The sequence below is a fragment of the Mobula birostris genome, chromosome 1, assembly GCF_030028105.1.
Source record: "Mobula birostris isolate sMobBir1 chromosome 1, sMobBir1.hap1, whole genome shotgun sequence".
NCBI lineage: Eukaryota > Metazoa > Chordata > Chondrichthyes > Myliobatiformes > Myliobatidae > Mobula > Mobula birostris.
This window is the reverse complement of record NC_092370.1, coordinates 193,655,576-193,669,758: the sequence shown is the minus strand read 5'-3', so window position 1 is coordinate 193,669,758 and position 14,183 is coordinate 193,655,576.

Sequence of the window (14,183 nt, the reverse complement as noted above, 5' to 3'; positions counted from 1 at the left end):
CAAATTCTCTGTAATTGCAAAGTAAAAATAAGACGAGTTCATACCATTTCCTGCTGATCAGACAGATGTAATAATGGAAAAATATTTTACAGTTGAGCTAACCTCAAACTAATATAATGAATACATAATTGGTGACAGTGCACACATCTTGTTAACGTTTACCTGGTTCTTTTTTAGCATTCTAAATGCTGCTGCTGAAAATCAAATTAATTGTGCCCTTAAGCGTCTCTGTAGTATTTGAATGTAATTTTGCTTTTGTTCGCAGTTTGTAAATGAATCCATTGCATGGAGCTAATTTAACTTGCAATTTTTTTTTTCTAAATTCAATACATCTATTCAGTTTTTTTTTCAGGAGACTCGTGATTGCAAATTAAGAATTTGGTATTTGCAATGTTTAGTATTTGGACAAGAAACGAACGAGAATGAAAATGGATGAAAATGTCAAATAAGCTTTACAGAATGTCACCTGCTGAATATTCAATTCTATTAAAATCCATGAAAAATACTGTAGGTCAACTGACTAATACATTTCAGATGTGAGGTCAGTATTAATGGTCACAGTATTATGGAGTTTTGTATATTCCTTTCTGCTATCTCAGAACTGATGATCAGTATTGAGCAAGCAGGCATGGATCAAGAGGGAAAGGAAGACAAAGAGGAAGGGAAGAAGAAACTAAGGCACCCAATCCTGACAGGCTATCCATAATCAGCACATTTGACTGCCTTTTGAGTAAACAGAACTGTGGATTCTCTTTAATCAGCAGCCCTCGTTTAATCCTCTCTCAGTTGCAAGTCATTATTATTGGATATGGACAGATGTCTCCAGTCATAAAATGCCTCAGAAAATGTAACAGAGCAGAGCCATGGTGTGTTGAAACAACTGTTTTAGTCCTTGGAATGCTTTGAAGGAGACCTGACATAAGAGGCAGTGTGGTCTGCTACCTCCTACACTACCTCATCAGCACTTGTGCTATCATAACCAGGAGGAACATGAGATTAGGTAATTTTGATAACCTATTCTGCCTGGGTGAACTATGAAGAACTAATTTAATTGCAGTTCTAGTAGTTACTAACCTAATTGTATCTTATTTGCCTTCCCACTGATCATCACACCTTCTTCATTACAATGCAAAAGTAACCACAAATTATGCAATCCAGACTAAGTGTACAGTTGAAATAACACCGTATTGCATACATGGATACACTTACAACATATATTCATTGCTTTGTTACCATCTATCACATATCCAGTTGCCATGCAGAATTCTCATTACGGCAGTTCCCTTCTGCTGCAGGCTACAGTATGGCAATTAGGAGACTGTTGACATCCATTGGACATGACCTCAGGGAAGTTTGAAAAATAAAGTTGATCAGCTCTGGACTCAGAAGATTTGACTGCAGATTGTGACATCCTAGCAGGGGTAGTACCTACATAGCTGAGAAGCAACAGAAAATACAGGTTGAGTACACCCTACCTGAAAACCTCCGAAATCCATTTTTTGGTGTGCCAACATGACATCAGAAATGGAAAATTCCACAAGACACTGGGAATGTTCCCAGTTAATTCACAGGTCTCTGCACACCACAGAGAGTTCAGAGAAGTGACCTCACATATGTAATGAACAGAAGTTAATGAAAAATGGAAATAAAGCAAAAAAAAATGAAGATCTTGATTGTGTATGTCAGCGTCAGAGTGAACTTACTCCACTTCGCGGTATGCTGATCATGAAACAAGCAAAGGTTGATCATGACGAACTGAAAATTGAAGATAATTGTGAATATTCAGCAGGCTGGTTGAAAAATTTTAAGAAAAGGCTCACCATTAATTTTTAAAGCATCTATTAACCACAATAATCTAGCACCAGAACAAGTCTACTATACTGATTGCTTTTATATAACCATATAACAATTACAGCACAGAAACAGGCCATCTCGGCCCTTCTAGTCCATGCCGAATGCTTACTCTCACCTCGTCCCACCGACCTGCACTCAGCCCATAACCCTCCACCTAATATAAAACCTAAAAAAGGAAAACACTGATACAATGAACTGTAATCTTTGAATCAAAGCACAGCATCGTAGGTGGAGACTGAGAGCCTGATGTTGTTTGTTGTTCTTCAACAACTGATTCGGGTATTCTCTTGATGCTGCTGTGCTGCTTTTGTTACCCTGCACACATTATACTTATGGTATGGAATAACTTTTACTGTTAAGTACGTGTGTCATGAAAAATAGTAAGACAAATACTACTTACCAGTAGCACGTAAATTCACAGTCAGAAATGATGGCAATCCCAAGCAATCTTATTATATATTCCAAAATCCAAAAAAGAATCCAAGATCCAAATGACTTCTGGCTCCAAGCATTTCAGATCAGGGGTGCTCAACCTATATAATGATGGAATGGCATGGAGGTACATAAATTCTGTTGTTACTGTGGTATTGTGGCATGGTGGTAAAGATGTTGGTCAGTAATACAGAGGGTTGTACTAATAATTTAGAAGCAAAAGTTTGTTGGGAGCTGTGAATTTATACTAATAAGTCAAATACTCATTTCAGAAGAAACTAGATGATCTAGAATCCTGAAACTACCAAATCATTTTGAAAAAAATGTCCTTTTGTGAGATATATCTACCTTTCCTACAGGTTTTAGCTTGTATATTTCTCCAGTTATAAATGCCTACAGGTGGCTTAGCAAGTTTCTCATTCCAATTGAAAGTGAAAGCAAAACACATTAAACTTCAACTTCTGGAAATAATTGACAATTCTGGCAACATCTATGAAGAGAGAAATAACATTGCACAGCAAGATGATGTTGATCAGTAATTAGAACATAGATCATAGACCTGTCACATGACCGGCACAATAAATATAGAATTGAGTCAGGTTTTATAAAAACAAACAAACATTTATTAAAGTCTGCTCAATATAAATAAAAATAAACAGATGAAAAATCTCAACCGGAAGTAAACTGCTATGCGACCATTTAACAAACCGCCACTCAGTACTAGTTCTTAAAACGGTAAATGCAAACACAGTCTTAAAGTGGTAAATTGGAACACAGTTTTTAGAAAGGTATATTTGAAAGTCCAGGAGATTTATACAGTCAATTAGGAGAGACTTTCCTGAAGTAAAGAATTCCTCAAAGACTCAACATTACTGCCGATCCCAGCCGGAAACTGCCTTGTCAACAGGATTCACGACAATGGAAATAAAAGAGTTAAAGGCACTGACCTTTTCCTCTGGAAACTAGATACTGCACAACCTTTCCTGCTTTAGCAGAGGCTATCTCATGTAGATCACTCTTTCCTGAACAAATTCAATAATAGTCGATCCTCTCCAAAACTGCCGAACGGCTCTTTCAGGTTCCCGTCTTCACTCTCCAATATTACTGAAAATGTACATCAAGAAATCTGGCAGCTATTAGTGAAACTACCGGTCCAGCACTTCTGTACCTTACAATAACAAGTAAAACTCTGTTTTAAAACTATACTGCGTCATGAGACTAATACACAGCGTAGCGGAGTATCTGACTGATGATCTAACTGAAAACTAACTGCTTCACCAGGGGTCAAACCTTATATATACCTGTTGAGGACAGGTCATCATGTGACCTCACATCGGCGGGGAAATTACATCATGTGACCTCCGCAAGACTATTACGTCGTCCTCATAAGACAGTCACAAGATATCCATGAAGTATGTAACAGACCATAGAAATTTACTGCACGTTATAGGCCTTTTGGCCCACAATGATGTGCCGACCATGTAACCTACTCTAGAAACCGCCTAGAATTTCGCTTTTCCATAGACCTCTATTTCTCTATCGAAGAAGCTCTTAAAAACCCTATTGTATCCACTTCCACCACTGCTGCCGGCAGAGCATTCCACGCACCCACCACTCTCTGTGTGAAAAATGTACCCCAACATTCCCTCGGTAACTATTTCCAAGCACCTTAAAACTATATCCCCTCATGTTAGCTATTTCAGCCCTGGGGAAAAAGCCTCTGGCTATCCACACGACCAATGCTCCTCATCATCTTATACACCTCTATTAGGTCACATCTCATCCTCCGTCACTCCAAGGGGAAAAGGACAAGTACACTTAACCTATTCTCATAAGGTATGCCCTCCAAACCAGGCAACATCCATGGTAAATCTCCTCTGCACTCTCTAAATTCTGCCATTGGAAGCAGTTTGTGTATTCTATAAATGAATAAATAAACAAGCAAACAAACAAACATATAAAGTATGGTTATACAGTTTATGGTTTTCACTGGACATTCTTCTTTATGTATGGAAATACTTACAGATTCTTTGAGCTCAATCCTGGCAATCACCTCCAAGATTTACAGCATCAAAGCAATGCATTAGAAAAAGGTCCTTTTACTTAGGGTATTATTTTCAGGCCATTATGGTGTAGGAAAGTTCTTATAACTTCCTTTATAAAGTAAATATTTCCTGAGTAATAATTATAATTATAGGATATGAATAATAATTATAAGGTTACATAATTCAAAGCATATGGTTAGAAAAAGATATTGAATCTGAAAATTAGAAAGGAGATATTTCCTTACTTGTCAGCTTTGAGCATAATTATTCCTAAATCCATTGCAAAATATTACATTGTACCCATAACTGTTGTAATAGATTGAAATGTATGAACGGTATGCAAAATAAGTACCTCAGGTACCTCAGTACATGTGACAATAATAAAACAATTTACAATTTACATAGTGGGAATGCTTCACATCTCCAATGATCCATTAAAATACAAAAGTCCAATTAGATATAGCAGAAGAATTTCCTCTTCTCACTCCTAACGAGTGATTTTTATGTATTTTCTACCTTATGGATAAAGCTGACACATGGACATCTGTAAAAGTGAAATCCATTCTTTACCTGGGCATACCTGAAGGGTAAGGTGAACGCATCTACTTTAGTCTTTGATAGTATCTGTGAACTTGGTGGAACTAAGGGTCTGAGTCCATACTGTATGACTCCATGCTCTAAGGAATACAAAAGTTCAAAACTTACAACAAAGCGTAACAGATTCCAGTATCATTTGATCCTTGCAATTTCATGAGAATAAAGTCAGTACTTCAAAGTGCTTCTCTTGTCTATGGAAGTGGAGATAAATATGCAAATTCAGATATGGTTAGTGGTACCCTGTCCTTCCATGTGGTGCAATATTAAGTTCTCTGTTGACAGCTTCAATAGAAAACCAATGATATGATATGATGTTAGTGTTATTTAGAACCAACTATTGTCAAAATGTGAGTTTGAAAAGCTATTTACAAGGATGGGTCATTATTTTTTCCACCCTATGATACAATTTTGAAGCATAATTTATAATTAAGTTAAAGGTTAATCTTGACCCTCACTTCAGTTTCTGTAAAGTGAGTAACCTATTAATTACAAGCTGTGCTTTCTGAATTACTGACCTACTTGCTAACATACTTGTTGATCGCTTAGCCCACTCAATAACTTCACTTTTAAAAGATACCACAGACTTCTTAACTGGGACCAAGAGCCATGTTGAAACAAGGAAAATTGATGCAATAGAATTTGTTGAACCACTGGCTGGATCTTTCTCTGATGTTATTTGAGGAAAGGGGGAAGTATGAGTGTGAGGGCAGCTTGCTGTTCTCAGTGTCGGATGTGGGAGGTCCTGGAGTCTCCTAGCCTCCCGGACGTCCACAACTGCGCCAGATGCGCCGAGCTGCAGCGCCTAAGGGACCGTGTTAGGGAACTGGAGCTGCAGCTCGATGACCTTCGTCTGGTCAGGGAGAGTGAGGAGTTGATAGAGAGGAGTTACAGGCAGGTGGTCACACTGGGGCCACGGGAGGCAGACAAGTGGGTCATGGTTAGGAGGGGGAAGGGGAAGAGTCAGGTACTAGAGAGTACCACAGTGGCTGTGCCCCTTGACAATAGGTACTCCTGTTTGAGTACTGTTGGGGGGGACAGCTTACCTGGAGGAAGCAACAGCGGCCGTGCCCCTGGCACGGCGTCCGGCCCTGTAGCTCAGAAGGGTAGGGAAAGGAAGAGGAGATCAGTAGTAATAGGGGACTCGATAGTAAGGGGATCAGATAGGCGATTCTGTGGATGCAGTTGGGAGACCCGGATGGTAGTTTGCCTCCCTGGTGCCAGGGTCCGGGATGTTTCTGATTGTGTCCAAGATATCTTGAAGTGGGAAGGTGAGGAGCCAGAGGTCGTGGTACATACAGGTACCAATGACATAGGTAGGAAAAGGGAAGAGGTCCTGAAAGGAGAATATAGGGAGTTAGGAAGGGAGTTGAGAAGAAGGACTGCATCAGTAGTAATCCCAGGATTACTGCATGTGCCACGTGACAGTGAGAGTAGGAATAGAATGAGTTGGAGGATAAAAGTGTGGTTGAGAGATTGGAGCAGGGGGCAGAGATTCAAGTTTCTGGATTATTGGGACTTCTTTTGGTGCAGGTGTGGCCTGTACAAAAAAGATGGGTTGCACTTGAATCCTAGGGGGACCAATATCCTGGCGGGGAGATTTGCAAAGGCTACTGGGGAGACTTTAAACTAGAATGGTTGGGGGGTGGGAATAAAAATGAAGAGACTAGGAGAGGAGGTTAGTTCACAAGTAGAGAAAGCTAATAGATAATGTGTGAGGGAGGATAGGCAGGGGACAGAGGACGGGAGCACTCAGACCGAAGATGTACAGGAGAAGGGAGTAAAAGATAACAAAGTTTTTTTTTAGATTATGAGAACACTCAGTCCTAATTTATTGTCATTTAGAAATGCATGCATGCATTAAGAAATGATACAATGTTCCTCCAGAGTGATATCACAGAAAAACAGGACAAACCAAAGACTAACACTGACAGAACCACGTAATTATAACATATAGTTACAGCAGTGCAATACAATATCATAACTTGATAAAGAACAGACCATGGGCACGGAAAAAAAAAAAGTCTCAAAGTCCCGAGTCGATTGACTCCCTAGTCCCCAGTAGCAGGCGGCAAAGGGAGACACTCCCTGCCATGAACCTCCAGGCACTGACAACTGCCAATGCATTGGAAGCACCCGACCACAGCCGACACTGAGTCCGTCCGTCAGAAAACTTCGAGCCTCCGAGCAGCCCCTGCGATACAGCCTCCCGAGCGCCATCCTCTGCTGAGTGCCATCCTCTGCCGAGCGCCTTCAACCTCGCCCGGCCGCCGAAACAAGCAAAGCCGAGGATTCAGGGCCTTCTCCTCCGGAGACTCCGGACCACACAGTAACAGCGGCAGCGAATTTGTTTGCACCATTAGGGATAGCAGAGAGTAAGAGGTGTAGTTTCTTAAATGTACTTATTTTAATGCTGGGAGCATTGTAAGAAAGGTGGGTGAGTTTAGAGCATGGATTGATCCCTAGAAGTATGATGTTGTAGCTATTAGTGAAACATGGTGGCAGGACAGTGTGATTGGCAACTAAATATTCCTGGATTTCGTTGCTTCAGGTGTGATAGAATCGCAGGAGCAAGAGGGGGAGGTGTTACATTGCCTGTCAGAGAAAATATTACAGTTGTGCTTTGGCAGGATAGATTAGAGGACTCATGTAGGGAGGCTATCTGGGTGGAATTGAGGAATGGGAAAGGTGTAGTAATGCTTATAGGGGTGCATTATAGATCACTTAATGGGGAACAAGAATTGGAGGAGCAAATTTGTATGAGATAGCAGATATTTGTAGTAAGCACAAGGTTGTGATTGTGGGAGATTTTAATTTTCCACACATATTCTGGGAAACCCAACCTGTAAAATGGCTAGATGGTTTGGAGTCTATAAAATGTGTGCACAATGTTTTTTTGCAGCAATATGTAGAGGTACCAAATAGAGAAGGGGCAGTGTTGGATCTTCTGTTAAGGAATGAGATAGGTCAGGTGATGGAGGTATGCGTTGGGGAGCACTTCGGGTCCAGTGATCACAATGCTACTAGTTTCAATATAATTATGGAGAAGGATAGGACTGGACCCAGGGTTGAGATTGTTGATTGGAGAAAGGTTAACTTTGAGGAGGTGTGAAAGGATTTAGAAGGAGTGGATTGGGACAAATTGTTTTATGGGAAGGATGTAATAGAGAAATGGAGGTCATTTAAAGGTGAAATTTTGAGGGTACAGAATCTTTATGTTCCTGTTAGGTTGAAAGGAAAGGTTAAAAGTTTGAGAGAGCCATGGTTTTCAAGGGATTTTGGAAACTTGGTTCGGAAAAAGAGAGAGATCTACAATAATATAAGCAGCTTGGAGTAAATGAGGTGCTCAAGGAACGTAAAAAGAATCTTAAGTAAGAAATTAGAAAAGCTAAAAGAAGATATGAGGTTGCTTTGGCAAGTAAGGTGAAAATAAATCCAAAGGGTTTCTACAGTTATATTAATAGCAAAAGGATAGTGAGGGATAAAATTGGTCCCTTAGGGAATCAGAGTGGATGGCTATGTGCGAAGTCAAAAGAGATGGGGGAGATTTTGAACAATTTCTTTTCTTTGGCATTCACTAAGGAGAAGAAAGTTGAATTGTGTAAGGTAAGGGAAACAAGTAGGGTAGTTATGGAAACTATGATGATTAAAGAAGAAGAAGTACTGGCGCTTTTAAGGAATATAAAAGTTGATAAGTCCCTGGGTCCTGACAGAATATTCCCTAGGACTTTGAGGGAAGTTAGTGTAGAAATAGCAGGGGCTCTGACAGAAATATTTCAGGTGTCATTAGAAACGGGGATGGTGCTGGAGGATTGGTATGTTGCTCATGTTGTTCCATTGTTTAAAAAGGGTTCTAAGAGTAAACCTAGCAATTATCGGCCTGTGAGTTTGACATCAGTGGTGGGTAAATTGATGGAAAGTATTCTTAGAAATGTTATATATAATTATCTGGATAGACAGGGTCTGATTAGGAACAGTCAACATGGATTTGTGCGTGGAAGATCATGTTTGACAAACCTTATTGAATTTTTTGAAGAGGTTACTAGGAAAGTTGACGAGGGTAAAGCGGTGGATGTGGTCTATATGGACTTCAGTAAGGCCTTTGACAAGGTTCCACACGGAAGGTTAGTTAGGAAGGTTCAATCGTTAGGTATTAATACTGAAGTAGTAAAATGGATGCAGCAGTGGCTGGATAACTGTTTGTCAGATTGGAGGCCGGTGTCTAGTGGTGTGGCTCAGGGATCTGTATTGGGTCCAATATTGTTTGTCATATATATTAATGATCTGTATGATGGGGTGGCAAATTGGATGAGGAAGTATGCAGATGATTCTAAGACAGGTGGATTTGTGGATAATGAAGTCGGTTTTCAAAGCTTGCAGAGAGATTTAGGCCAGTTAGAAGAGTGGGCTGAAAGATGGCAGATGGAGTTTAATGCTGATAAATGTGAGGTGCTACATTTTGGTAGGATTAATCAAAACAGGACATACATGGTAAATGGTAAGGCATTGAAGAATGCAGTAGAACAGAGGGATCTAGGAATAATGGTGCATAGTTCCCTGAAGGTGGAATCTCATGTGGATAGGGTGGTGAAGAAAGCTTTTGATATGCTGGCCTTTATAAATTAGAGCGCTGAGTATAGAAGTTGGGATGTAATGCTGAAATTGTACAGGGCATTGGTAAGGCCAAATTTGGAGAATTGTGTACAGTTCTGGTCACTGAATTATAGGAAAGATGTCAACAAAATCGAGAGAGTACATAGAAGATTTACTAGAATGTTACCTAGGTTTCATCTACTGAGTTACAGAGAAAGGTTGAACAAGTTCGGTCTTTATACTTTGGAGTATAGAAGGTTGAGGGGGGACTTGATAAAGGTATTTAAAATTATGAGGGGGATAGATAGAGTTGACATGGGTAGGCTTTTCTGTTGAGAGTGGGGGAGGTTCAAGCAAGAGGACATGAGTTGAGAGTTGAAGGGCAAAAGTTTAGGGGTATCATGAGGGGGAACTTCTTTACTCAGAGAGTGGTAGCTGTGTGGAACGAGCTTCCAGCAGAAGTGGTTGAGACAGGTTCCATGTTGTCATTTAAAGTTAAATTGGATAGATATATGGACAGGAAAGGAATGGAGGGTTATTGGCTGAGTGCAGGTTAGTGGGACTAGGTGAGATTAAACGTTCGGCACAGACTAGAAGGGCAGAGATGGCCTGTTTCTGTGCTGTAATTGTTATATGGTTATATGGTTATATGGTTATACTTGACCCTTCACTTCTGACCATACAATGGAGGCAAATGTTTCTTCGTCGATGTAAGGACCATTCACTTATCTGGTTACATTTTCTCTGCTGAGTAGATTCAGACCTTTAGTGCAAAACTGTCTTCAGGTACTATTTCTTCAGTGTTAAAACTCTATAGTTTGCAGAGAATGTCTGTATCTACATGTATCTCTTCACTTGACCTGTTTGAATTAAAGAAGGAATCAAAAATCAGGCAATTTAACTTTGAACTGTGATTCACTTTATCGTGTTTTGTTCTTCAATAACTGTCAAGATTGTTAGAGACACAGCCAGGTCAAAAATATCTTGAATTTTTCAATGAAAATTTATATGTACATATATACAGTAATTCTGATCTGTCTGTCCTCCACCATTATAAATTATTCATTCTCTACTTTGCAATTCTTTCCTGTATTTTTTATTATGCCTACAAATCTTCCATGAAAATATGATTTTCTCTATTAACTATTTCTAAGTGTTTGCTTATTAAATGCCTGATGATTCTATTTCATTTAAGCAGTGGTTTTCTTTGGTAATCCTACAAAATGTAATGGATATGGCCCAAATCATAACGGGTAAAGCCATTCCTCCACATCTACATGGAGTGCTGTTGCTGGAAAGCAGCATCCATCGTCAAGGATCCCCATCACCCAGGCCATGCTCTTCTCTCACTGCTACTATCAGGATGAAGGTACAAAAACTACCAGATTCAGGTTATTACCCCTCAACCATCAGGCTCCAGACCCTGAGGAGATAACTTCATTCAAATTCACTTGCCTCATCATTGAACTATCCCACAACCTATGGACTCACTTTCAAAGACTCATCTCATGTTTTCAATATTTATTGTTTATTTATTTGTTATTATTATTATTTCTTTCTTTTTGTACTTGCACACTACATTGTCTTTTGCACACTAGTTATCCATTCTATGGGGTGCGGTTTTCATTGATTCTGTTTTGCTTCTTGGATTTATTGCATATACCTGCAAGAAAATGTATCTCAAGGTTGTATGTGGTATGCACTTTGATAATAAATTTACCTTGAATTTGTAGAGTTTGGAACAGATTGTACTCATGAATCATGCGTTACTTCTGGAGGCTCATGTGTTGTAGAGAAGCAGTAGCATTGTTAAATTATTTGTCTACAACTCTTGAATTCTGTGACTGTAAAAGAGAGAACTTCAATTTTCATGTTTCAAAATCTTTCTAGGTTTTTGCAAAAGATATCATTGTAACAATTAACGTGCACTGTACTGCTGCATCAATAAGTATGGCAAACGTAATATTCCACCTCTTATCTGTTAAGAATAGCATTGAACAAATAGCAGATTTTTACTCTATTGTTGGATGGTACACGGTATGAGTTAACTAACAGTACCTGTATGATCATCATACCCGTGGAAGCAAAGTAATAATGAATGGTTTCTCTTTAGGGGCTTTGACATTGCTTGCTTGATGGGTGGTGGGTGCTGATTCTTCTTGCTGAAATATGTAGGAAAGGGGGAGAGAGGAGGGTTGATGCTTTGCTGCTGCTTGTGCATGGGGACTATTGGGTTCTAATGTTTTTCTGTCATTCATTCTTAGGGGTTCTCTTCTGCTTTCATGGACTCTGTGAAGAGTAAGAGTTTCAGGTTGTATACTGTATACATCTTCTGATATAAAATGGAACCATTCAGTTCATATACAGTCACATGATTCTGCACTGTTGTAGTGGGGCTAGTATACAGCTAAGACCTTCAATGACAATACAACCCAAAACAATTCACAGCGGCCATTCTCACTTAGCAATATATTTATGAATTTCAAAGCCTGCCATAAAGCATATCAAGACAGGAAACATAATTCATGTGTTTTGCAAAGTGTGCTAATAAATTATTCAATTGGAACCGACAAATATCACAAAGCACTGAAAGAAACAAAGAGGGAAGAGGCCCATGGCAGTGAGTATAGACAGTTAGTGAAGAGACTGAAGAGCAGGACCTCTAAGATGGTTATCTCTAGATTACTCCTAGTGTCATGTGCTAGTTGGGACAGGAATAAGATGACAGTACAGATGAATGAGTGGCTGAGGAATGGGTGGAGGAGGTAGGGTTTCAGGTTCCTGGATCAATGGAACCTCTTCTGGAGTAAAGATGACTGGCACAGGAGGGATGAGTTGTGCCTGAACCGGAGGGGAACAAATATCATGGCTGATGGTTCACTAGTACTACCCAGAAAGGTTTAAGCTAATTTGGCAAGGGAGGTGGAAACCAAAGCATCTGGTCAGAAAGTGGAGAGATGGAGAGGAAGTCTGAAGCCAGGAACAACAAAAAAAGACAGGAGCAAAGCATTTGATACAATGGGATGGATAGTTCCAAATGTGTGTACATTAATGCTAGGAGCATTATGGGAATTTCATCAGTCCTGATGAAGAGTCTTGTCCCAAAATATCAAGTAGTCACTCTTTTCCATAGATGTTGCCTGGCCTACTGAGTTCTTCCAGCATCTTGCGTGTGTTGCTTGGATTTCCAGGATCTGCAGACTTTCTTATGTTTGTGAACTTAGAGCATGGATTAGTACGTAGAACTACGATATTGTGGCCATTACAGAAACTTATTTGAGAGAGGGACAGGAATAGATGTATAATGTCTCAGGTTTTTGATGTTTTAGAAAATATCGAGACTGAGGTGAAAGAAGGGGAGGGAAGATTTGTACTACTAATCAGAGGCAAGCCACAGCTGCACTCAGAAGGGACATAATGGAGGCTTGTCCACTGACACTATATGGGTAGAACTTAAAAATAGCAAGGCTGCAATTGTTCTGGTGGGATTCTACTACAGACATCCCCCCCCCCCCCCAATATCCACTGGGACATTCAGGGACAGATATGCAAATAGATTACGGGAAGGTGTAAAAACAACAGGGCTGTTGTCTTCAACTTCCCCAATATAAACTGGGACCTCGTAGTACAAAAGATTTAGATGGAGAAGAATTTGTTAGATGCATCCAGGAGAGTTTCTTAAAGCAACATGTAAGTAGTTCAACAAGAGGAGGAGTTGGACTGGACCTGGTGTTGATTAATAACCCTGGCCAGTTAACCAACCTTTCAGTGAGTGAGCAGTTATGGACTCCTTCAGTCAGTCAGTGAGCAGTCATAACTCCTTCAGTTTTATGATAGCTATAGATGAAGGTTAAGTATCACAAGAGTATTAGGCAGGACTAGGGAGAGTTGATTGGGGACAGCTGTATTTGGACAAGTCCCCATGTGGCATGTGAGGATGCTTAACCCTTACATACAGTTCGGGTCAAATTTGACCCATTTTGACATTTGACAGCAGTAAAAACACCCTAAATGCCATTTTTTAGCCGAAATTTGATGACTTTTCCTAAAGTGACCCAAAATGCACAAAAATGAAAATATTTTAAAATTTTATACTTTTGTACAGGTGCTACAAATTTTTGTACATTGAGGCTGTTCTGGGTCAAAGTTGACCCGTATCTATTGAAATGGATTTCAGATCGCTGAAACATTAATTAAGGATTAATGTACATTGAGGCCGTTCTGGGTCAAATTTGACCCGTATTTATTGAAATGGGCTTTAGATCTCTGAAACATTAATTAAGGATTAATCACCCATTTATTAATGTCAGATAGGCTATTTATACATTCTAAATAGATCAGTGGTTCAAAATTTGGTATAGACACTTGTTATGAGGGGATTCTTGGGCCGGGTCAAAATTGACCCGGACCATACTGTGAAGGTATAGAATATGAACAGGTTGCTTGGGTTAAAGATGAACTGCACGGAGTACTAGACAGATATGTTCCCGTCAGAAGGAAGGACAATGATGGCAAGGTAAAAGAACCTTGAATATTGAGGGGTGTGATAAATTCAAGAAGTTATAAAGAAAAGTATGTAAAGCTTAGGAAGCAAAAATCAAACAGAGCCCTTGAGGATTATAAAGAAGCCAGAAAAGAACTTAAGAAGAGAATTAGGGAAGCCAG